This window comes from Bubalus bubalis, chromosome 3, assembly GCF_019923935.1.
Source record: "Bubalus bubalis isolate 160015118507 breed Murrah chromosome 3, NDDB_SH_1, whole genome shotgun sequence".
NCBI classification, from domain to species: domain Eukaryota; kingdom Metazoa; phylum Chordata; class Mammalia; order Artiodactyla; family Bovidae; genus Bubalus; species Bubalus bubalis.
Genome location: NC_059159.1, coordinates 5,809,691 through 5,831,636, shown reverse-complemented (window position 1 = coordinate 5,831,636; position 21,946 = coordinate 5,809,691). Strand labels below are relative to the sequence as shown.

Genomic DNA, 21,946 nt, shown 5'->3' with positions numbered 1-21,946 from the left:
GCTTAGGCAGTACCTCAGACCTGAAAGAAAACCGCAGAGAACGGGAAGGGGCATGCGACCTTGCACCGTTCTCAGACCACCTCTTCGACCTCATCGCATCCTCCAGGTGCTGCCCAGGAGGAAGAAGCAGTGAGGGATGGAATGACTGGAGCAGGATAAAGAGGCTAGAAAAGCCATGTGTAGGATAATGAAGTGTCAGCGCTAGGAACTGGGAGGGGCTTTTCCTTCCTTCCTCCCACCCACCCACTGTGGACCGATAAGAGACACCAGGATCCAATGGGCTCTATTAGGTCAGCAAGTCTGGGGGAGAATTCGGGCTTAGACAGTCCTGGCCATCACCTACCTAGGACTCTTCCTTAATCAGAGCCAGTCTCTCCATCCTCAAGGATGCTGGTTGAACCTGCCATCGTAGTTAAAGGTGTGGGTTTTGAGTCAGGCCACCTTGGATTTACTCCCCAAGCTGGTGGCTTTCGATCTACGCGACAGACGTCATGACCTAGGTTCTACATCAGTTAAATGGAGATGAACGGTATCAGTTCCAATGATGATGGAGAGATTTAAACCTGATACGCCAAGCAGCTGGTGTGCAGAAATGCTTAATAAATGTATGGTTTCTGTTTTTACTGGAAAGCGGAAGGAGAGGACAGTCTGCCACTATTTCTCTACCCCACACATCTTAGGATGTCTGATTGCAACCAGGCAGGGACACTCAGGTTTCTGGAACAAATCAGGGACCACCCCCCACTGGCCCCAGTACCTGAGGACCAGCACGGCTCCTAAGAACCATGGGAACTGGGTCCCTTAACATCATGCATGATTGAGGCAGTTGGGAAAATAATTAAGTGCTAACTTGTCATTTTTTAAATGAAGTTCTGGAGTTAGAGATTTATAATTGCTAATGAGCCAGGCTAATAATTAGTTGCTTTATAATAAGGGCGATGATCACTCAGACAGAGGCAGAGAGAGCCAGGCTCTGGCCTAATTTTTCTCCTGTAATTATGTGACATGCCCAACTGCCTGGAACTCCTCTCACCCTTCCCTCCTTCTGCTCCTGTGCAGTGCCAAGCGGCCCTGGCACTGTCCCCGTTTCCCACCATGCTCCATCCACTGGACTCTGGTGTCCAGCACCTCCTGCTGGGCAGCCATTCCTTAAGAAGGTTGGGATTGAGACAATACCTGTCTCTGCACTTCTCCCACATTCCTCCACCCGCCTTCTACCTCGGAGAGGGGTTTGGAGCTCCTGTCCTCCCGCTGGGGGAGCTCAGAACCAGAGGCTGGTGGGCAGGAGGTCTGCTCCCGCAGCAGGCCACGTGCTGACCATTCCAGGTGATGAGGCAGGATTTCACCAGGAGAGAAAGCCAATTCAGAGACGAGGCTGCCCATCCTCCAGCCTCAGCTTCTCAAAGGCAGAATGGATAGGAAAGCACAGAACGTGGTGTGGAGCCTATGTCCGCCACCGCCTGGCTGACCACCCTGGGCAACCTGCTCAATATCTCGGAGCCCGTTTGTCTGAGCGTGAAGTGACACAGCTGGACCAAACAGACTGAGTTCTTCTCCAGCCCTGAGCCTCTGAGGGGTTGAGGGCTCTGTGTCATGGGTGTGGCTTTAAGAAGGATGCAGGGGGACACAAGGGGATCCCCCTGTATGGTGGAAACCTTCAGCAGCTCTTGGGGCATGGGGGGGGGGCGGCTTGAGGAAGGGAGGATCCCAGGGGAGCCGAGGAAGGAGCTGATAGAGACAGGCACAGAGAGACCCCCCCTCTCTCTGTTGGCTTGTGACCTTGGACTCAGAAGAACAGGTATTTCTATGGCTTGGGGGTAGACCAGAGCTCCAAGCAGCCTGTGTCTTTGTCTTCAGGCACTTGGTATCTATTTTGAATCAAGTAGGTAAACCATAACGTGGAGTGTTGGTTCATTCCACAATGAATGGGAATGGTTATCACCCCTGCCTCCACCCATACCTCCTGGGGCCTCCAAAGGCTAAGGGGGCTCTCTGTGACATGACTAGGGAAGGGGCTTCCCTGGTGGCTCAGATGGTGAAGAATCCCCCTGCAATGCAGGAGACCCGGGTTTGATCCCTGGGCTGGGAAGATCCCCTAGAGAAGGAAATGGCAACCCACTCCTATATTCTTGCCTGGAGAATTCCATGGACAGAGGAGCCTGGTGGGCTACAGTTCGAGGGGTCGCAAAGAGTCAGACACGACTGGGGGCCGGGGGGACGGTAAATAAACAGAGGCTGTGTATAAGCCAAGCAAGACACACTGACCTGATGGGGCTTGTATTCTGGGGTCCATGATAGAATTCAGGGGCTCAGTGAACTTGAGTGGGGAAACATACATCCTTATTTTCATTAACCTGAAATAAAAGCGATCATTTCCCTTAACTATGAATATAGATGGCAAACCACAGAAATAGTAGCAGCCCTTGAAACTTTCGCACCAACAGAAAACACAGACAGATATGTTCATATCATACTCCAGCTCTGGCAGGTATCTCAAAATATTATTTATGCTCATCGCCACTTTGAAATTACAGTAGTTATTAGACCTGCAGCTAGAGCGATATTAAAATACAAGATTAATATATTAATGAAAGAGCACATGAATTACCATACATTTGTTTTTCAAACTATAAATTGCTACAGGTTTGGGGTGTTTTTTTTAAAAATAATATTTTGATAATCATGTTTCAATATAATTGCTTTTTAGAATAATTCTATGTGTTTTGTGCTCTCTGCTCCCCCTCCCCACCCCACCCTGTATTCCAGATCCATCCCTCCCCCTCTGCCCATCCCTTTTCAACACGGGGCAGGTTGGAGCATCACCGTTGATGGATACCAACAGCTCACGCAGGAGGTGAGACGCAGAGGCGGCCAGAACTTCAGGAGGGAGCAAGGGTGTTAATGCGACCCAAGATGGGAAGGAGACCCAGGGAGAAGGCTGGGGCTGGGCGCACTGACTGCCAGGTCCCTGCTGACTGCTGTGGGCGGTGTGAGGTGAGCTTGTCGAATCCTCGTCCCCACCACATTTTGGATTCTGTATATGTGGGGCTATGTTGCTGGAACCAGGAAAGGAAACAGATGGAGTTTGAGCACATGGTGCTGTGGGATCTGGGGTGGGTGCTGAGTGCGCCCCAACTGCAATTCAACACGGTTGTTGGTTCCTCCAATGTGGCGGCATTTGCCAAGGGAGCCATCATGAACCCAATGGGACAAGAAGATTTCTCAGTGCTGACTCTCCTGCCTACTTCCTTCCAAGATGAAGAGCACGTTCCAGGGATAAACATGTGTTCATCCATTCAGCAAATCTGTTGAGACTTTACTAAGAGTGTGACATTGAATAGCTCTTGCTATCAGGAGCTCAGGATAGGGGCTTCCCTGGTGGTCCAGTGGTTAAGAATCCACCTTACAATGCAGGAGACATGGGTTCCATCCCTGGTCCGGAACCAAGATCCCACATGTTCCCGGGCACCTAAGCCCATGAGCCATGGTCACTGAGCCTGCGCTCCAGGGCCTGGGAGCCGCAGCTATGAGCCTGAGTGCTGCAGTTTCTGAAGCCCATGGGCTAGAACCTGTGTTCCCCAACAGGAGAAGCCACTGCAGCTGAAGAGGAGCCCCTGCTCTCCTGGCAGCTAGAGAAAGCCCGTGCCCATGCGGCACTGAAGACCCAGCACAGCCAAAAATAGATAAATAAATATTAAACAACGAAAAAAGGAGCTCAGGATAAAGCTGGGGAGATATCCATCAGGCAAATAGTATGCCAATAATTAATGACAATTTATAAATAATAACGCCTAATCATTGATATCCAGGGCAGTGAGGACTCTGCTAGAGAACTAACTATACAAGCCTAACTCTCAGTGGGCCCCCAGAGATTCCCAATGTTGTGTGTTACTTGCTTCTGATTTTCTGTTTTGCGGCAAATTGAAAAATTCAACGTTAGATTCCCTGGACCTGAAATGGTAACCACGCACCCTGGATTTTTTAGAACAGCTCTGATTTCAAGAACACTATTCCTTTGTGCCCATAAACCATTGAAACACCAATATTTCAGCAACCGAACAATGTCTCTTAGATTGCCACCTCCTGAATACACTCACATGCAAACCCTCTCGGGCTGCGGGTCCTGATTTGGGGTTTGGAAAGTGAATCGCTGGGGTGTGTTGTACGGCTCTCCCACCCTGGCTTCCTCCTGCCCACCTCCAATCTACCTCAGACCAGCGCTATTGCAAGGAAACAAAAAGTCATTCTGAAATTGAAGTAGAATGGAAAGAGGAGCTGAGGCTGCAACAGAAAGAGGTCAGAGAATTCATTCTTGAGTCACATGGGGAAGGAGCGCTTCTCGCCCGTTCTGTGTCTCGATCATCGAGCATTTTGTGCTCCCTCAGCCAGTACAGTCCCTCTTTAAAGTCTCTGTGTGTGTTGGAAGAGCCCAAGTTGTGGAGTGATTGGGCAAATTAAGCCTGGATGTAAAACTCTTTCTGCTTGGAAGGTGCGAGGCTCTGCCAAGGAGGCAGCCAGCGCCTTTGCTGGGGTGGGCTTCAGCAGTAGTGGTTTGATTTTGCTTTTCAAATAGAGACAAAGATGTCTTTATCGAGGGCAGTAGAGGAGTAGCCTTCTCATCCTCTGGGAAACAGCCCTCACTTGTGGTCGTGGGTCGTAGCGATGGGGACTGACAGCTGTCATTTACTGAACGCATACTAAGTGCCCGGCCCCCAGGACAGCATTTTATACGGGCCACCCCTTTAACCCTGAAGGTCCTAGGAAGCATGTTGCTGTTGTTTAGTCGTGTCCTATGCTTTTGTGACCCCATGGACTATTGTAGCCTGCCAGGCTCCTCTGACTGTGGGATTCTCCAGGCAAGACTAATGGAGTGGGTTGCCATATTCTTCTCCAGGGCATCTTCCCGACCCAGGGATTGAACCTGCATCTCCTGCCTTGGCAGGCAGATTCTTTGACGTGGAGCCACAAGGGAAGCCCTGGAAAGTATGTACTATGACTTTAATGAGAAACCGAGACTTATAGGGTTAAATATCCTGTTCAATTTCATACAACCTGTGAGTCATGGGACGAGGAAAGTCTGATCCCAGCCCTCATTCTGAGACACCACTCTGTGCCATTTAGGGCAGGGCCACTCCAAATGCTATTAAGGGCAGTTCAGTTCAATTCAGTCGCTCAGTCATGTCCGACTCTTTGCCACCCCATGAATCGCAGCACGCCAGGCCTCCCTGTCCATCACCAACTCCCAGAGTTCACTGAGACTCACGTCCATCGAGTCAGTGATGCCATCCAGCCATCTCATCCTCTGTCGTCCCCTTCTCCTCCTGCCCCCAATCCCTTCATGCATCAGAGTCTTTTCCAATGAGTCAACTCTTCACATGAGGTGGCCAAAGTACTAGAGTTTCAGCTTCAGCATCAGTCCTTCCAATGAACACCCAGGACTGGTCTCCTTTAGGATGGACTGGTTGGATCTCCTTGCAGTCCAAGGGACTCTCAAGAGTCTTCTCCAACACCACAGTTCAAAAGCATCAATTCTTTGGCACTTAGCTTTCTTCACAGTCCAACTCTCACATCCATACATGACCACAGGAAAAACCATAGTCTTGACTAGACGGACCTTTGTTGGCAAAGTGATGTCTCTGCTTTTTAATATGCTATCTAGGTTGGTCATAACCTTCCTTCCAAAGAGTAAGCGTCTTTTAATTTCATGGCTTCAATCACCATCTGCAGTGATTTTGGAGCCCAGAAAAATAAAGTCTGACACTGTTTCCCCATCCATTTCCCATGAAGTGACGAGACCAGATGCCATAATCTTCATTTTCTGCATGTTGAGCTTTAAGCCAACTTTTTCACTCTCCTCTTTCACTTTCATCAAGAGGCTTTTGAGTTCCTCTTCACTTTCTGCCATAAGGGTGGTGTCATCTGCATATCTGAGGTTATTGATATTTCTCCCAGCAATCTTGATTCCAGCTTGTGCTTCTTCCAGCCCAGAGTTTCTTATGATGTACTCTGCATAGAAGTTAAATAAACAGGGTGACAATATACAGCCTTGATATACTCCCTTTCCTATTTGGAACCAGTCTGTTGTTCCATGTCCAGTTCTAACTGTTGCTTCCTGACCTGCATATAGGTTTCTCAAGAGGCAGGTCAGGTGGTCTGGTATTCCCATGTCTTTCAGAATTTTCCACCGTTTATTGTGATCCACACAAAGGCTTTAGCATAGTCAATAAAGCAGAAATAGATGTTTTTCTGGAACTCTCTTGCTTTTCCGATGATCCAGCAGATGTTGGCAATTAAGGGCAGAGCCACCCCTAATTCAGCAACTTTTAGGTGGAAGTAAGCTTTCTGGAAGAAACAAACTCCTGGGCAGATTTTAGAGAGCAGTATAGCCTGGCAAAGGTCGATTGGGAAGAGAGGGAAACTGACACTCGTGTTTATCTCACATGTGCTTGGTATTGTGCCGGAAGATCTACCCACATTTTTCTTTAATTCTGCAGATGATCGCTGGAGTTGGGTATAATGATTACCATTTTGTAGATGGGAAAACTAAGCCTATACAATAACCTGAGATTACAGTCAGTTAACGGAGGAAACGACTTCCTGGCACTAATTCCATACTCTATTCATTCCTTCATTTAACAAGTCACAAGTTCAGGGGAAGAGGGGAGGAGGATGCTAAGGAACAACTGGCAGAAGTGTTACAAATTAGGTTAAGTATTGCCTCCAAATGCCTCTTCCAGGAAGCCCACAAAGATCAGCACCTGCTTTGGTTTAATACCAATGTGAGAGCCTTGAGCTCAGCAGATCCCTTAACAAAATCACTTGTTGAATGAAATTGGTGGATAAGTGATTGAATGAACACACACCTGTTTTAATATCACTTTAAAAAGAGCAGATACCCTCTCTTGATTGGGGTCATCCCGCCCATCTCTTTGACCCTGATTCTGTCTTGTCTCTTTCTGCATGTCTCTAATCGATCACTCCAAATTTTCCCGTCTTCAATCATTAAGAACTGGGAGGGAAAGACACGGCTCCAATTCTCCAGCTGCCTCCTCACTGCTGTTGAGCTTGAGAGCACAGTATTTAAATCCTGTTAAATAACCTGTTTTCACGGGCAATCGCAGCCAGGTTAGTAAATTACCTGCTCGCTCACTCTTTAGGCAAAACCGACATCCCAGGTCCACAGAAAATTGGCCATTGTCCTTTAATGGTGGAGTTGAACAGAGCAAATGGTTGCACTTTAAAAGAAAGTTGTTCCCATTCAGACAAAAAGTTCAGCCTACTGCGCTGGAAATTTCCAGTTCACGGCCCATTTCTCTCCAGGTATAAAGGAGAAAATAAATGCCCTTGCAAGGCAAGTGATTAATTTCAGCCAGCATGTTCAAGGTTCCCGCTGATGTCTGGCTCTTGGGCTCTTAATTGGTGGCCCCGGCCAGGTGGGGGGTTCCATCTCTGGGATTTCACACTGGCAGCCTCTCCGTGTCCACGTGACTTTGGGGCATGGAAGGATTAGACCTTTCCTGAGAGGCTGGTGGGCAATGACTCATTTCTTTCCCCTGAATCTAGGTGCCCCTGACCCTGGTTTTTGCTATGATCCCCACGGTCACCTCCATACCTTGAACAGGCACCACCGCGTGCGTGGCTCCACATTCAGCGAACTGCAGGGGGATGCTGCGAGGTGTGTGGTGTGAATGCACTGGTGGATTCAGTAACATCAGTTACCATTTCTGAGGGTGGCTCAGAAGATGTCCAGGTCGCCAGGTCACTAGTGGTTGGTCCAGATCTTAAGCCACCAGTTTTTGTTACACTCAGCAGCCCCCCAGAAATGATATCACCTTCCCCACCTTGACCTGGAGCCAATCACATCTTGGGACTCAGTCACCTGTTGCTGTATAACCAATAACCTCAAACTTGGTGGCTTAAAATGATAACTATGTATTTAGTCTTGATTTTGCAGGGCTGGGCTCAGCTGGTCTGGAGCCTTCACTGATGTGGACCAGACGTCTGTGAGCTCAGGAGGTCAGCTGGGTAGCTGAGCCAGGAGCTGTCTGGCTCAGAGTGTCCTCAGCCCGGCCACTGGGATGGCTTGATGGGGACCCCCTCACCATGCTGTTTCATCTTCCATGAGCTTGTCCTCAGGTGGTCTCAAGGTTCAGAGGGCAAGAGCAAAAGCTTTACAGCCTTACATATAAACATTGTCACTTCCACCTTGTTCTACCAGCCAGAGCAAGACACAAGGGCAGATCAGACTCAAGGGGTGGTTGGATAACATTCCTCCAAAATTCACGTCCTCTTGGAACTTCAGAGTGTGACCTTATGTGAAAGTAGGATTTCATTCGGGTGTAATTAAAGCTACAGATAAGATCATCCTGAATTTGGGGTGAGTGCTCAATCCAGTGGGGCTTCCTTGGGTGGCTCATACAGTAAAGCGCCTACCTGCAATGCCATAGACCTGGTTCCATCCCTGGGTTGGGAAGATCCCCTGGAGGAGGAAATGGCAACCCACTCCAGTATTCTTGCCTGGAGAATCTCATGGACAGAGGAGCCTGGCGGGCTACAGTCCATGGGGTTGCAAAGAGTCAGACACGACTGAGTGACTAACACACTCAATCCAATGACTGGAGTTCTTATTAGAAGAAGAAAAGACACAGAGACAGACCCGGTGGGAAAGACCTGTAAAGTTGGAGGCAGAGGTCAAGGTGAGGCAGCTATAAGCAAGGAAACCAAAGGCTAATGGCATCCACCTGAAGCAAGGAATGAATTGTCTCCTAGAGCTTTCGGAGGGAGCATGGACCTGCTGATACCTTGACTGTGGACTTCCAGTCTCCAGAACCACAAGAGAATAAATTCTGTTGTTTAAGCCACCCAGTCTGTGGTCTAATTTTTTTTTTTTTTTTTTTTTACAGCAGCCCTGGGAAACCAATGCAGGTGGGAGGTAGACTTCATCTCTTGATAGGAGCTGCAAAGCGTGAGGATACAGGAAGGCAGGAGAAATGGAGGCGCGGTTGCAATCTTGCACCTTCTCAGCTCACCAGTCCTCACTCTGTTCCTGGCAGGCACCTTGAAGCCAAGGAACAGCCATAGCACGCCAGACGCCAGACATTCACGACGCCGCGAGGCTCTACTCTGCCCAAGCTCCAGAGGGAGTGCGTGTCTTCGAGCTGACGCGGAGTCATCGCTGACAGATGCCTCTCCTCATCCCACTCCAAGTCGCCCCCCCGAGGAAGGCAGGGAGCCAGGAAGTCGAGGTTATCAGGGTGCTGGGCACTGCACCTCTGGGGCATCTTCAGTGGCTCAGGTCCAGGTGGCCTGAGCTGACCAGACCAGACCTTCCCGCCCCCCGCCAAGCCCTCCCCTGTGCACAGGAAGGACCCCCTCCTTTGGATTTTCTCGTACATCCTGCCAGAAAAGGAGGTTTGGCAGAGACTTGGTTTCATTCCACCGACACCTCAGAGAGAAGTTGCTGTCTTGGGGGTTCAGACTGTAACTCCCGAGGTGTGAGAGCACGTGTTTTCTGAATACCCATCTGGCGTCCATGCTCAGCATGGTGGGCAGGGGGAGGGCTGGACCACTGAACCCTGCCCCTGAGAGGTGCAGGCACCAAGGCTGTCGAGATGGGCTGGGGTTCCGGGCACCACCCAGTGCCCAGGGGTGGGTGCCTGGGATGGAGGGCGTCACCACCCAGGCTTCCTCCCGCAGGACCTGAGTCTTCCCTTCCTCCTTCCCAACTCCTGATGAGTTGCACTCGATGTAAAAAGACGCAGAGTCGCCAGCTGAGACTGAAGAAGGGGCTGGGGTGGCAGGCTGGGGGAGAAAGATGGTGTGAGACGCCGTGAGAGGGTCAGGTCCATCACGGAGGGGAGGTTACTTGTGCCGGGAGTCACTTCTTTATTGGTGTATTGAGGTGAGAACAGCCTTATGCATCTCAAAGAAGAGACTGTTCTTGCATCTGGAAACCACTCCCTTCCCCCAACTCAGAGTAGCCTTTAGCAGAAGGGGAGGGGCAAAAGGCCCCCACCCCTCCAGGGCATGTAAGGAGGCACTTATTGTCAAGGTCGTGCAAGGAAAATGCAGCCCCTAAGAGGGAGTAAAGTAGTTCAGTCATTCAGGTGTGTCCAGCTGTTTGCAACCCCATGTACTGCAGCACGCCAGGCTTCCCTGTCCTTCACCATCATTGAGTTGATGATGTCATCCAAACTTCTCATCCTCTGTCACCTCCTTAAATGCTGTGCCCTCTGTACCTCCATCCCCAAAGGGAGCCTCCCTAGGTATCCAGAGGGGAGGACCTGCATTTGAGGCAGGGGCTCTTGTCTTCCCTGTTGACCATTGATTCCTTTTGAACCTGGAGGCTCCCGAGGACTGGGCTCTTGTTTCTCTTCCCTCCAGATGTGCGGGCAAGGAGGCAGGACCAGCTCCCGTGTACAGATCATCAGTAAAACGTCTTCCAGCCCCCTTCACTGCAGGGCTCAGGGTCTGGCAGCTATTTAATTTTTTCTAACCAACTACAGGCAAATCATTGACCCCCTGGACCCCTCATTTATCCTCCTCTGGGTCATGGGAAAATAGCTGATTCACCCAGAGGGGCAGAGGGAGCTGGGGGAGAAGGTGGTGAATGCAGGCAATTGCGGCAGTTGCTGTTCGTTTAGTCGCTCAGTCGTGTCCGACTCTTTTATGACTCCATAGACTGTAGCCCGCCAGGCTCCTCTGTTCATGGGATTTCCCAGGCAAGAATACTGGAGTGGGTTGCCCTTTCCTCCTCCAGGGGACCTTCCTGACCCAGGGATCAAACCCATGTCTTCTGCATTGCAGGCGGATTCTTTACCACTGGGCCACCTGGGAAGCCCCGGTTTAGTAGAGCTGGGTCTAAAAGGAGGACCTTTTCTAGCTTTCGTGAGTAACTACAAGCTGTGTATGGTCTCCCAAGGCGCTGCGGTGAAAAAGCTGTCACAAAATTAGCTTCAAAGGTGGCGGCTTTCCCCACATGTTTGCTTCAGACGCTTGGCTTCTAGCATTTAAATTCCCATTAAGGAGCTGCCGTGGCTGCGGGCAGGGCAAGCCCACTCTTTACTTGAAAGGGATCAAATCCTTGGCCAGAAATTTGACTTGAATTGTGATTGTTCTTATTCATCTTGAAATTCATTGAAGGCCATAAATCCACTCATCCTGCCTCATTCTCTTAACTCTATGAGGATTAAATTGATGGGGAAAAAAGGTCATACTTCGGAAGGTTTAGAATTTGGGCGCAAGTTGGCTCAGCTGGGAGAGGGCCTGGAAACCAGGTGGTGAAGGGTTCCAGCTGTGCTTGCAGATTCAATTATGAGCTCTGCTAGGATGGGCTCAGCCCTTTCAGATGCTGCTGGAAATCTAAAGGAAGACCTTGAGGAGTTTATAATATGAAGGTTTTAAGGAATAGGTACTGACCAGTTCTCCAGCCCCACAGAGAGCAAAGCAGGAGAGAATCTTCCAGAGAGAGAAGCAAGTTGGACAGAAGAAACTTTGTTCCTACAGGTTGCAGAACTAGCAGGGTCCTTTCTGAAATGTCTTGTATTGGCTCATGCCCACCCACTCCTTCACTTTCAAGAATGACTCCTCTTTATTCTTCAAAACCCCAAGGAAGGGACACCTCTTCTGGGAAGCCTTCCAGGAATACCCCCAAAGCTTGTGTTAATTTCCCCCTCTATCCTGCACTTATTCCTAGGCACTTATGTCTGTTGCCGTATTCATTTAGGAGTTCCTTAATGACGAGAGTTTTTGTCTCCGTTGTGCCCTTGGCCTTTATCTGGCAATTGAATTTGTCAAGCTGCTTAGAGATGGGAACCTGGAGCAATGGCTTCTGGAGGTCTTTGCTTCCTCTTGGCGTCTCAGAATTGCTCTTTCTTCACAAGATGAATACATTGGCCATTTAGTGAGGAAATCGAAAGGATAATTTCCTGACCTTAATATGCAAACTGAGATTTTTCTCAGCGGCTAATGATCTACAGGCTGCCCTGGCCTCCCTGGACACAGGAGTAGGAAGGCTCCGTAGCTCCCAGGCTTTGTAAATGGCTTTAAACATTGTGATAGCCCAGCTTCCGTAATTAAATGTTACAAGTTCATCTGGGAGGGCTCTATCTGAAGTGTTCCCTCTGAGCCCCGCAGGGCTAATTCAGTGAAGCCAGCCAGGGCACTGCCTCCGAGGATAAAGGAAATTGAATGGCCACCCCCAGCAGGTTGGGCATTGAAAGGGGCCAGGTTTTAATGAGGCCAGTGGACCCTGGAGGGCCTGGTGGGAACATCCTGTGTCCCGCCAGTGGCCCGTCACCCCTCGGGGGCTGTCACCAATCAGCCCCCTTTGCCAGGACCATAGGCTGTTCTGCCAGCTGAACCATCACAACTGGTTCAGGCTGAATCAATGACTCACCCCGCCCGAGTATCAGAGTCGGTGGGAGTAACTTGGGTGAGCTCCCTGACTCCAGTACCTGGAAGTATTGACGAGGTTGAGTCTGCTGAGTGAGGCTGCCCAAAGTACCCAGCAGGACTAAATCAAGTCTACCTCAGCTTATGGTGTGGAACCCCATAATTCTAGAACTTTCCTTGGTTCCACTCTCAGCTTACAGCTCTTTCCTAGAAACTTACAGGAGTGAAAGCCTCAGCCCCAGGGCCCGGGTCTTTGAAGTTGGTTTTAGACTGTTCCTTAAGGAAATCTGGGGCTTCCCTGGTGGCTCAGATGGTAAAGGATCTACCTGCAATGTGGGAGATCTGGGTTCCATCCCTGGGTCTGGAAGATCTGGAGGAGGAAATGGCAACCCACTCCGTTATTCTTGCCTGGAGAATTCCATGGACAGAGGAGCCTGGTGGGCTACAGTTCACGAGATCACAAAGAGTCAGAGAGGACTGAGTGACTAGGACTTTAAGGAAATCTAGATGGGTTATGCTTTGCTTAAGAAGCTCTTGTTTTGTTAAGAAGCTCTGTCGGGGGACTGGGTAAAAAGAACTACCATTTGTGGAATACCAAGCCAGCCCTTCTCAGACTTGCAAATGTGGATAAATGAGTTGCCTGGCATCCTCTGAGATGTAATTGATCCAAATCAGTAGGTCAGGGACAGAGTGAGGCTCTGTATTTCTAGCAAGCTCTCTGGATCAGGTGCCATGCTTGAGAAGCAAATGTTTATGAATGTCATCTCCACCCCTGCTGCAATCTTACACAGAGGAAATGGGACCAGCATTTCACAAGAACCTGTTATGTGCTGAGTAGGGTGATCAAGCCTTATGGTGGGCCCACTCAGGACTTTCAGTGGGCAAACTGGAACCAGTTGGTGACTCCACAGGACAAAAATGCAGTGTTTTTCTTATCATTTAGCAAACGGGGAAACTGAAGTCTACAGAGGTCAAGAGGAGGGAAGCCCGAGGTTGGAGAGGGTCATGACCTCAGGAAGATGCCACACCATGGATCTGGCAAGGCTTTGAAGCTCTGGGTGATAGAGGATACCCTTGCCCCGATGGACAATGTTGAGCCTCATCCTGCAACCCAAAATTCAGTGCACAGAAAGATCGCTGCAGGGAGCTGGTTCACACCCAGATGCCCAGACTCTGAGGAGGAACTAGAGATCTGGACGTCAGGCTTGACTGTGATCCTCAGGTGACCCTGGTCACATGGCTCCCTCTTGGGGAAACCCTGCTCTGAGGGTCCAGATGAAGAGAGACGGATGTCTAACGCGGCCTCGTGGACCTGAGTGACCTCAGAAATCCTGCTCACCAAAAAGCGGAGCCTTTATTGAGTTTTTCATTATAAATGACATCGTGCAGCTGAGACATTCACTCTGTCTTCCAAAACACTTGGACAACAACTCACATTTTCAGACGGAACAGGACAAAATGATTACAACCATTTAGGGGAAGAGGAAAGTAAGTTTCTTCAAGCGTCTTACCTAGAGTGGACTAGATGCCTGGTCTGTGAAATCTCATTTATTCCTCCATCAACCCCAATAGCTGGACATCGCCATTACTCCCTTCTGAGAGCTGAGAAAATGCAAACTCAGCAAGGTTAACGAGCTTATTCCAAGTTGCACATATAACAACCTGGCAAGAACGGAAATCCATCTAGCCCAGGTTCTTTGCATTGTGTCTCTTTGCCTCTAAAACACCACCGTACGGACTGTAAACACTTTGACATGTTGAGTCCAGGCTGGTTGAATCCAGCCCTGATAGGAGTGCTCTCTCTGGGTGGGTGATGAGAGACCATGATTGCACACATTCACTTTCCCATCCATCAGATATTGCTACTGGGCACCACGCTAGGCAGAGGTGACATCCCCAATTTCCCCTGCCGTCCCCCAGGACCCTCACTTCCTGTTCCTACAATGAACTATGAACTCCCACGAGGCACCAAGGACTTGCCCAAACACTGTGCTTAAGAAACTGGACCAAACTTGCGCCTGGCTTCCCCAGAAGCCATGCCCAGATTCCCCCAGAAAATGCAATATGGCCAAAATCCATATTCAAAATGGCCCTTCCTGCTTCCCCATAGTGTCCCCTCTCTGTTCTCCTTTAAGACCCTCAATCATCTTTGTCTTTGTTGGAGTTGAGCTCAGTATCTACCAAGAAGTTGTCTGAATCATCGTCTTGCGCCTTTAACAAGAGTTATTCATTCAGTATTCCCTTGACACTGCCTTCCTTTGGAACCCAGAGATGAGATCAGGGAAGGCTCTGGAAAGCGGAAGCAGGTCTTCGACTGCATGTCAAGGAATTCGGACCTCAAGCTGTGGCCAGTTAGGGAATCATTTTGCCTGGGAAGCCATGCAGAACTAGTTAACATTCTCTTGCCTGAAGAGTCTGAATATTAACACGAGGCAGCTGGTGCCTCCAGTCTTCTCTGCTCCTTGTTAAACATCCTGGTTTCCAACAGTTCTTCAAATGACATGGTTCTGAGCCCCTCCCCCACTTCCCTGTCCTCTTAAAATGGTCTTGTTGAACAGGCTTTCTGTATGGTGATATAGCTTAAAGCTTTGGGAAGCTTGACCTTTATAAGGAAGCGTCTGTCTGCATAGGAAAACACATGTATTGACTCAACTATGCAAAACAGATCGACCTAAAAGGGGTTAAAGGTTTTACTGACCTATAACAGCTTTGGGTGTGTCTTCCAGCGCACCTTCTCTATAACCTGGTCACGGACCAGCTCCTGGGAGTGAGCCAGTCCTGGCTTTTTAGCCGTGTTGAAACCATGAGAAGACTATCCGGGATCTTCCACACTAAGACCTGGTGACAGGCACCCTCTTTCCTCTTGGGTCTCTATGAAAATGCTGCTGCTGCTGCTGCTAAGTCACTTCAGTCATGTCCGACTTTGTGCAACCCCATAGATGGCAGCCCAGAGAAGGCAATGGCACCCCACTCCAGTACTCCTGCCTGGAAAATCCCATGGATGGAGGAGCCTGGTAGGCTGCAGTCCATGGGGTTGCTGAGGGTCGGACACGACTGAGCGACTTCACTTTCACTTTTCACTTTCATGCATTGGAGAAGGAAATGGAAACCCACTCCAGTGTTCTTGCCTGGAGAATCCCAGGGATGGCGGAGCCTGGTGAGCTGCCATCTATGGGGTCACACAGAGTCGGACACAACTGAAGTGACTTAGCAGCAGCATAGATGGCAGCCCACCAGGCTCCGCCGTCCCTGGGATTCTCCAGGCAAGAACACTGCAGTGAGTTGCCATTTCCTTCTCCAATGCAGAAAGTGAAAAGTGAAAGGGAAGTCGCTCAGTCATGTCCAACTCTTCTCGACCCCATGGACTGCAGCCTACCAGGCTCCTCCATCTGTGGGATTTTCCAGGCAAGAGTACTGGAGAGGGTTGCCATTGCCTTCTCCACTATGAAAATGAGGAAATCCTAAAGCTGCCTGCAGCCGTGTTCCCCCAGTAGGGAAACAGAACTCATTTGCGAGACAGAAAAAGATGCCAATGAGCGGGCAAGATCCCGAGTTGGGATGGAGAAGGATCTTGGCGTTTAACAATAACATCTGCTTTTAACCCAAGCAACATCTGGCTCTTCTGATTGCCAGTGATTCAGGCTAGAGGAGGGGAGGAGGGCGTGCTCGCAAAATGGACCATGAAAACTTGTCTTTAGAGAAAGCAAAGATCGGTTACCAGGAATTCCATGCTGGGAAGGAGGTACATGGCAACTTTCTGCTACTGCTCACAGCTGCTGTTTCCATGGATGGGTTGGGTTTTCCTTTGCTGAGAAGGATCAGTTTAGCAGCAAAGAGCTTGTCAAAGGTAGGGAGAATCTCAGAGACAGTTTCAAAAATCTCAAGGTAGTAGAGGCAAGCACCTACTCACAAAAGGGAGCTAAGAGATGAGCATGAGTTAAGACTCCTTTTACATAACCATGGGCTCCATCTTTGTCCCTTGGCCCTGGCTATACATGAGTCACCTAGGAAAATTTAACAAAAAAAAGCCTCTTCCCTCAATAGGCAGATTTAATTGGTTTGGGGTGAGGTCCAGGCGCTGAATAGTTTAAAGGTGCCTCAGGTGATTCTCAAGGGAGTCAAGATCAAGATGAAGCCAGCAGTTCTCAGAATTCAGCAAAAATAAAATTCACCTGGAGGCCTTGTTAAACCACACCTCTGAAGCTTCACTTCTGAGCGTCTGATTTGCCCGGTTTGGGGAGGGAAGCAAGAATTTGCATTTCTAACAAGTTCCAGGCTGTTTGGAGAACCGTGGGCCTTCACTGTGATTGATAAGGGAAGAGTCAGTTAAGAAGGTAGATAGGTGTCTTGATTTCTCTAAATATTGCTTTCATCGAGCATCACTATAGGCAAACGGTAATTCATAATTCTGGGGCTTCCCAGGTGGCTCAGTAGTAAAGAATCCGCATGCCATTGCAGGAGATACCTGGGTTGGGAAGACCCCCTGGAGAAAAAAATGGCAACCCACTCCAATATTCTTGCCTGAGAAATCCCATGGACAGAAGAGCCTAGGGACTACAGTCCATGGGGTCACAAAAGAGTCAGACACAACTTAGCAACAAAACAACAACAATTCAAAATTCTAGATGACCTTTTTTTGTAGCTTTGTTATTGGAGTGTAATTGCTTTACAATCTTGTGTTAGTTTCTGGTGTACAACAGAACAAATCGGCTCCATATCCCCTCTCTTGGACCTCCCTCCCACCCAGCTAGGTCATCACAGGGCACCACGCTGAGTTCCCTGTGCTATAGAGCAGCTTCCCACTAGCTATCCAGTTCACATGTGGTAATGCGCATACATCAGTTCTAATCTCCCAGTTCATCCCAGCCTCCCCTTCCCACTTTCATCCACATGTCCCTCCTGTATGTCTGTGTCTCTATTCCTATCCCGCAGATAGGTTCATCTGTACTATTTTTCTAGATTCCACATATATGCACTGACATATGATATTTGTTTTTCTCTTTCTGACTTACTTCACTCGATGTGCTCAGTCATGTCCAACTCTTTGCGACCCCGTGGACTGTAGCCCGCCAGGCTCCTCTGCCCATGGAATTTTCCAGGCAAGAATACTGGAGTGCGGTGCCATTTCCTCCTCCAGGACTTCACCCTATGTAACAATAAAACACCGTAGTTTCTACTTTTTCAGGAAGGATAACGAGGGGGAGCAGAGGACCTATTTCTCGGCTAGCCCTAAGTATGGAAAGGAGCTCCTTAACACACCAGGCTGGACTGTAAGAAGCTTTTCCTCCCCAGGGGGGATTAACTTGCCCGAATTGCAGACAAAATACCAAACTGGAAACGTTTCTGAGTGTTGGGCATCTGAGTCAGTCCCTAGTGATGAAAACACGAGCATTCCTGGAAACAAATGGAGTGAATGCTGGCCATTTGTTAACTGTCTGGAGCACCTGTAGTCCCTTCCTAAGCAACAGGAATCCCCCACTGCGAGTCTTGGGAGGTGTGGCAGGTGACCAGCGTTTCCATTTTCCACCCTGGAAGTTGGGCAAGCTCACAGAACTGGAGTCGAGCCGTTCATTACTCTCAGAGGGAACCTGAGTGTGGAGGAAGTGATGGATGAGGCTCACGGGAAGGCGGGTCATCACTGCAGCAGCAGAGTGGGCCCTGGGGCTGGAGGGTGGGTAGGGCTAAGGCGGCCACACAGGAACACCCTGTCTGTTTGGTTCTGTCTGCCTTTTTGTGATTCCTCTTCATTTTCTCAGCGTAGTTCTCCATCCTTCCCATCAACTCTGTGAGCTCCTGCTTTCTTTCCAAGGCAAAGAAGTTAGCCTCAGGTTGTTACTGAGAACCCATTGAATGTACTAGAAAGGTTCACGATGGGTAAATGACAACAATGGCATCAGAATTTTCAGATGGCCATGACCTGGAGGAGAGGGGACGGAGCCAATGGATAAAAACCACCCCAGGGACATTCATGATTTGTTGTTCCAAAGGAAAGCCTGTAGGCGGGGAAGCTTAAGAGGCTGATGGAGGTTGCTTGACCAAAGAGCAAGGGACCAGCTTTGGCCATCCAAGGACAAGGTCGCAAATATCCAGAAAGTGGTACCTAGGAAGTTCCTTGGCAGCTGAGCCTTCCCCAAAGTGACAGCTGAGCCAGATGGAATACTATTGTTGGGGTACTGGCGGTGATGATTTAATTAAATCATTCCTGCTTTTTCTCTTTCTCCCTCATCTGGGAAGAGGATTAGCTTTTCTCCCTGTTTCTAATGTTGGTTAAATATCCGCAGAGCCTCACAGGAAAGCCACAGGCAAAATGCTATCACCATATTTCCTATAATCTAAGACACCAGCGATTATAAGATGCACCGTTATTTTATAGACCAAGAAAGAAAAAAAAAAACACTCCCAAATAAACTGCGACAGTGATTATAAAACGAGCCCAATTCCGGAAATATTAAAGTATGAAAAAACTGTCTTAAAAATCAATAAAATATGGTAATAATAATAAAACACAAACCTCAGCTCTTATTTATTAGACTCTGGGCCATGTTCATTGCCTCTGTTTTCTCACAGAATCCCTCAGGGGGGCTCTGCGGCAGATGCTATTATGAGCCAGCAAAAGCGAGGTTTAAAATTTGAGTCAGTTGGCCCCCCAGCTAGTTAACGATGGGTGTCAAAGACTGGCTCCCTGGCTTCTTTGAGGGTGAGCTGAAGGAAGGGCTGAAACCAAGAACAGAAGAACCCTGTCTCATCGTATGTTTCCAGAAACATAGATGCTCAATAAATAACTGAAGGGAATAGCTGATCCAAACAGGTCAAAGACATTCAACTGACTTTTGATGATGGAACAAACTCTGCTCAGCTCTGCTCGTCATGCTTCCTGAAAATCTAAGTGTCAGGGAAAAACGAGTGGACAAATTTTTCTCCTTTTGAAAAATTAAAGCCCCGTAGTTAAGGCTGAAGTCCCTCTGACCACTGACCTCAATCACAGTCCTTTCCCCTTACCTCTAACCAGAGGTCAGCAATACAGGTATTGTGGTACGTATATTTCTGGATATTTCTTTGCATTTATGCGCTCGTGGAAATGTGCATAGTCCCACATACTTGGAAATTATATAGTTAGTGCACTATGTCCCATTAACTTTCAAAAATTATCTTTATGGAGATACGATTTACATGCAGCAAAATATATTTGGCTTGCTTGGCTAATGGGGAAGGAATGAAAATGGCTGGGAGCACTTGCCAGGGCAGCAAGTCTTCCTTTAGGAGCTCGTACAACCCAGGGGCATGAGACCCAGCTCCTCAAACAAAGGCCACTTGTGAAAGGAAAATAGGGTCCCGCCACCTTCAGCTCACCAGCCCAGAGAGCCAAGCTGGGCCTCTAACACGGCTCCCCCGGAAGCTGGGGCACAAGTTGCCCTGTGCTTGCTCTCTCAGGTGCCTCCAACTCTCTATGACCCCATGGGCGCTCCGACGCTCCTGTCCATGGGACTTCCCAGACAAGAAAACTGGAGTGGGTGGCCATTTCCTTCTCCAGGGGATCTTCTTGACCCAGGGATGGAAGCCATGCCTCCTGAATCTCCTACACCATTCTCTACCTCTGAGCCGCCTGGGAATCCCAATTTGCTCTTTGACAAATATATACAACCATGCAACCACAACTCCAAAAGCCAAGGACAATATGAAGTATCCTCATGAGTATTTACAGGCAAATTCCACACCCACTGCTAGCTCCAGGCAACCTCTGGCCTTCTTTCTGTCACCGTAGATAGTTTTGCCTTTTCCAGAATTTCATGTAAATGGAATCCTACAGCAAGCACTCTCTGGTACCAGAGGTCCTTCACTCAGTGTGTGTGTGTGTGTTTATTATTTTTTTGTCTGTACCAGGTCTTAGGTTGCAGCACTCGGCATCTTCTGTCTTTCTGCAGCACCCAGCATCTGTAGCTGTAGCATGCGAGCTCATGCTATTAGCTCTGCCATGCGAACTCATAGTTGCAGCACATGGGATCTAGTTCCCCACCAGGCATTGAACCCAGGCCCCTGCATTGGGAACGTGGAGCCTTAGCCACTGGACCACCAGGAAAGTCCCTCAGCATGTTTTTGAGGGTCATGTGTTGCACATATCAGCAAGTCATCCCAAGGAGCGTTGAATAGAGCTCCTTTGTGTGCATATGCCACAATTTGTTTATCCGTTCTGCTGGTGATTGAGTTATTTCTAGTTTGGGGCTTGTATGAATCATACCGCCTCCTGCAAAGCCTGTATGCAACCAAGAAGCAACCGTTAGAACCAGACATGGAACAACAGACTGGTTCAAAATTGGGAAAAGAGTACATCAAGGCAGTATATTGTCACCCTGCTTATTTAACTTATAGGCAGAGTACATCATGCAAAATGCCAGGCTGGTTGAAGCACAAACTGGAACAAAGATTGCCGAGAGAAATATCAATAACCTCAGATATGCAGATGACACCACCCTTATGGCAGAAAGTGAAGAGGAACTAAAGAGCCTCTTGATGAGAGTGAAAGAGGAGAGTGAAAAAGCTGGCTTAAAATTCAGCATTCAAAAGCTAAGATCATGGCATCCAGTCCCATCACTTCATGGCAAATAGATGGGGAAACAAGGGAAACAGTGACAGACTTTATTTTCTTGGGCTCCAAAATCACTGCAGAAGGTGACTGAAGCCATGAAATTAAAAGAAACTTGCTCCTTGGAAGAAAAGCTCTGACAAACCTAGTTCAGTCCAATTCAGTCGCTCAGTTGTGTCCGACTCTTCGCAACCCATGGACTGCAGCACACCAGGCCTCCCTGTCCGTCACCAACTCCCAGAGCTTACACAAACTCATGTCCATCGAGTCGGTGATGCCATCCAACCATTACATCCTCTGTCATCCCCTTCTCCTGCCTTCAATCTTTCCCAGAATCAGGGTATTTTCAAATGAGTCAGCTCTTTGTATCAGGTGGGCAAACTATTGGAGTTTCAGCTTCAGCATCAGTCCTTTCAATGAATATTCAGGATTGATTTTCTTTAGGATGGACTGGTTGGATCCCCTTGCGGTCCAAGGGAGTCTCAAGAGTCTTCTCCAACACCACAGTTCAAAAGCATCAATTCTTCAGCACTCAGCTTTCTTTATAGTCCAGCTCTCACATCCATACGTGACTACTGGATAAACCACAGCCTTGACTAGACGGACCTTTGTTGGCAAAATAATGTCTCTGCTTTTTAATATGCTCTCTAGGTTGGTCATAACTTTTCTTCCAAGGAGCAAGCATCTTTTAATTTCATGGCTGCAGTCACCATCTGCAGTGATTTTGGAGCCCCAAAAAATAAAGTCTGTCACTGTTTCCATTATTTCCGCATCTATTTGCCATGAAGTGATGGAACCGGATGCCATGATCTTGGTTTTCTGAATGTTGAGTTTTAAGCCAATTTTTTCACTCTCCTCCTTCACTTTCATCAAGAGGCTCTTTAGTTGCTCTTCACTTTCTGCCATAAGGGCAGTGTCATTTGCATATCTGAGGTTATTGATATTTCTCCCGGCAATCTTGATTCCAGCTTG

General features: G+C 48.6%; 1 long non-coding RNA gene across 1 annotated transcript; it reads left to right on the top strand.

Moving 5' to 3' along the window:
- Positions 1 to 6,167: 6,167 nt before the first annotated feature.
- Positions 6,168 to 14,536, top strand: LOC123332500. Its single transcript, XR_006549273.2, has 2 exons — positions 6,168 to 7,125; positions 8,219 to 14,536. It is a non-coding gene; the product is annotated as an uncharacterized LOC123332500 (long non-coding RNA).
- Positions 14,537 to 21,946: the final 7,410 nt, after the last annotated feature.